The sequence below is a fragment of the Cynoglossus semilaevis genome, chromosome 14, assembly GCF_000523025.1.
Source record: "Cynoglossus semilaevis isolate Cse_v1.0 chromosome 14, Cse_v1.0, whole genome shotgun sequence".
NCBI classification, from domain to species: Eukaryota; Metazoa; Chordata; class Actinopteri; order Pleuronectiformes; family Cynoglossidae; genus Cynoglossus; species Cynoglossus semilaevis.
Genome location: NC_024320.1, coordinates 22,643,761 through 22,648,101, shown reverse-complemented (window position 1 = coordinate 22,648,101; position 4,341 = coordinate 22,643,761). Strand labels below are relative to the sequence as shown.

The 4,341-nt window shown below is 41.1% G+C and overlaps 1 protein-coding gene across 1 annotated transcript in view; it reads right to left on the bottom strand.

Moving 5' to 3' along the window:
• Nucleotides 1-4,341, bottom strand: part of nup155 (nucleoporin 155) — a 19,738-nt gene that overhangs the window by 8,803 nt on the left and 6,594 nt on the right. The window lies entirely within an intron of this gene.

Sequence of the window (4,341 nt, the reverse complement as noted above, 5' to 3'; positions counted from 1 at the left end):
CTTGTTGAGCGGAGTGAAAATCTTGGTCGGCCTTTCATCGTTGAGAGCACAGAGAGCCCACGAGTGTCCGTCAATATTTGAAATCATCTGCAGGAGGAGAGAAAGACACAGTTTATTCTGACTCAGGGTTTCCACTGTTCACATCAGGCATCAGCATCAGCATCAGCAGCAGCATCAGCAGGAGCAACAACCCCTTAATTATTGCCCCCACTTGGCCTGCTTTATCAGTGAACGTCTGTACTTGTTAAAACCTTCAACTTTAACACCTCATGACATCTATATCTCTGCTGAAGTTGGCTTCATTTTGGTAATGGCGCTGTTGGCAGCGTCCAGCATTTTTGTCCCTCCTCGGTGGACAATCAAAATGAAACAGAGTCGAGCCGTGACAGGATTATTGTTTCTAAAACAGCGATGGACAGTAATGACGTCATGCAGTGTCAACATGATTGAACTGGACGTTTACATAACGAGTTTGGCTTAACAGCGTCGTCAGGCTATATCCAAAATGAAACCGACTTCAACAGAAGCAACTTCATATTTTAGAGCACACTCACACCTCGATAATGTCTTGAGGCAGAGATTCGCAGATTTTTGCGTAAATGCACTTAACCCAGTGTTCTCAAATAGTGGGGCGGGACCCCTAGAGGGCCCTGTGAGGGACTTCCAATGGAATATAGCACGCTAAAAGCCCCTGCTGTAACACTTGAATGATAACAAGCCTCCAGTCACTAGGTGGCAGTAACTCATACAGTGGTTTGTACAGATGAAAATATACATGTTGAACAAAAGGCTTCTATCGTTACTTTATTTTCAAAACATCCATCCATGTTTCCTGCTCTGCACCATGACCTTTACTGACCTGCGTCTCCATCAGGGGCTTCTTAAAGGGAAAGGAGTCGTGGTTGATGCACCACAGGATGTCACTGTCCTCTGACTCGGACGCAGCCATTAGTAAAACACCTGCAGGATGAAAAAAAAAAACACCATGATATTCTTGTCCAAACAGGTTCTGTTCACACGTACACACACTGAACTGAAGTCTAACGGACCTTTACTGTGCAGGGCCTTGTGGACCTTCGCTGGTTTCTGCAGGGTGGAAGACGCAGAAAACCCCGGTGGCAGACGAACATGAATTAACGCCAGCAGGCTGGGTCTAACTGCCACGTACTTCTGGTGTAGCGGGGCAAACGGTGTAGTGCTGAAGTAGAGACGTACTCCTACAGACACGTGTGTGTGTGTGTGTGTGTGTGGGGGGGAAACAAACACGCTTGTTGTTAATCAGAGTGTCGATAATGACTGAGACCCTCGTAACTGTGGAGTAGCCCCCACCTGCATGAGTGACAGCGAGCAGGTGACAGTCTGAAGACTCCGATCTGTCGATGACAGAGATCTGGACGATGGGCTTGAAGACAGAACGATCAATGGTCCTGCAGGAAGGAAAACACAGAGTTTTAAACAGTGGACATTTAACTTAAAAAATAAATAAAATAAAAATAAAAATTACAAACATGGCAATACCTGGCAATGTTTCCAGCAGCTGCAACGATCGAGTTCTGGGATAAAGTTGCAACGCGGCTCATTCCCTGTCCGTCAGTGCCCAGGTCATACACCTGTAGGTCACATGATGGCAATATTAGGTACGAAACATTGAAATAAAACAAGGCATATCTCAAGTACTGAGCGAAAATACTAACATTCTATTTTTTTTAATATATCTTTTATTCCTTGTAGAATTATCACTTTGGGTTATTTACAGTATTAACAACATCTATGACCACAGCAACAAAAACTGCATTTATGTCATGACAAAAACTAGGGATGTCTGATATTAACTTTTTGCCGATATTCAAAATGCCCATATAGTCCAAACACTAAATTTCCGATTTCAATTTCAACAGATACTGATATCGGCTTGGTAATATTTATTTATTTATCTGTACAAACCACTGTATGAGTATGACAATAATTCAATGAGCTGCAATGCTGCCACCTAGTGAATTTTACTTTAATATACTGCCCTTTATCCCCCAAAAAAGTTTAAGGCAGGTCATTTGGCGAAACCCAGGCATATGCTAATATCTGTCGATATGTTGGATCTGTTGGATATTCTTAACAAAAACGAAATAAAAATGATTTTTTTAATGAAAACTCAGACCTGCAGGACACCTTTCTCAGACCGTGTGAACAGTGTGTTGCGGGAGTTGTCTACAGCAATCTGTACAATGGGATCTGTTGAACAAACACACACACAAACGTTGACACGCAATGTTTAAATTAAATCAGAGTGTCGATAATGACTGAGACCCTCATAACTGTGGAGTAGCCCCCACCTGCATGAGTGACAGCGAGCAGGTGACAGTCTGAAGACTCCGATCTGTCGATGACAGAGATCTGGACGATGGGCTTGAAGACAGAACGATCAATGGTCCTGCAGGAAGGAAAACACAGAGTTTTAAACAGTGGACATTTAACTTAAAAAATAAATAAAATAAAAATAAAAATTACAAACATGGCAATACCTGGCAATGTTTCCAGCAGAATGAACGATCGAGTTCTGGGATAAAGTTGCAACGCGGCTCATTCCCTGTCCGTCAGTGCCCAGGTCATACACCTGTAGGTCACATGATGGCAATATTAGGTACGAAACATTGAAATAAAACAAGGCATATCTCAAGTACTGAGCGAAAATACTAACATTCTATTTTTTTTAATATATCTTTTATTCCTTGTAGAATTATCACTTTGGGTTATTTACAGTATTAACAACATCTATGACCACAGCAACAAAAACTGCATTTATGTCATGACAAAAACTAGGAATGTCTGATATTAACTTTTTGCTGATATTCAAAATGCCCATATTGTCCAAACACTAAATTTCCGATTTCAATTTCAACAGATACTGATATCGGCTTGGTAATATTTATTTATTTATCTGTACAAACCACTGTATGAGTATGACAATAATTCAATGAGCTGCAATGCTGCCACCTAGTGAATTTTACTTTAATATACTGCCCTTTATCCCCCAAAAAAGTTTAAGGCAGGTCATTTGGCGAAACCCAGGCATATGCTAATATCTGTCGACCAATATAATTGGATATTCTTAACAAAAACGAAATAATATGTTGGATCTGTTGGATATTCTTAACAAAAACGAAATAAAAATGATTTTTTTAATGAAAACTCAGACCTGCAGGACACCTTTCTCAGACCGTGTGAACAGTGTGTTGCGGGAGTTGTCTACAGCAATCTGTACAATGGGATCTGTTGAACAAACACACACACAAACGTTGACACGCGATGTTTAAATTACATCCACTACAAGTTTGAAAACGTTTTTTTCTTTCTCACCATCTTCAGAGAACGAGAACTGAAGCACGGAGGGGACGAGGAACGACAAGGAGCTTTTGGAGTGGTTGATTTTCCGGCAGCGCTGACTCAGCCAGCCAGCCTCGGCCTGGTAGGCTATCTCGTACAGGCACCCGTCCTTCCCTGCCATGAAGATGCGGCCCAGGTCTGTGGAGGTGATGGAGAGGATGTAGGTGTTGTCTGTGGGGATGGCGAAGAGAGGGTCCGGCAGCAGCTGCAGCCCACCGGACATGCTGTCGTTCAAACCTGAAGATGAGACCCAGAAACAGTCGCATATATGTGGTTAATATATGTTTTGTTTAAATACTATAAACACTGTTGTTTCATGAAATATTTATTCATAAATATATTTATTTTGCAGCTGCTACAGCAACACAGACAGGTTGTTTTACCATACGTTAGTACAAAAAACCTTAGCATCACATTTTTCTTTTTGAACCACGGTCCTAAAAATGTTTACAGTCACTTCTCAACCCTAATTTATTCGTAAACGTTACTATTTGTTACATTATTTTTTTATATATTTATACCTTCATATTTCACTATTCCCACAGTGTATAGTACATATTAGTATATTTTCTAGTGTTTCTGGAGAGAAATGTGACTTTTTTCTCTCTTCTGTTATTGAAGAGAACAATTTCAGTTGATGAGGTTCACAGACCATTTCAGTCAGTGATGGGATTTAACAGAGATTTGGTGTCAATTTGTCTGGAGCTCATTCTGTTAAAAGTATTAAAAATCCTCACCAGCCTGGCTTTTGGGAACGCTCAACCCAAGGATCACAACATCCACTGAGGTGGCCAGGACCAGTAGGTAGTGAATGTGTGGCTGTAAAATCCCTGAGGAACAAAAAAAATGATGACCAATCATACAGACACCTTGAATGAAAGAAGAAGAAGAAGAAATCACGACAACAAACGTCTTTTCATTCCCTGTTTGGGTTTCCCCAGACCCACTGCAAGAATGGTT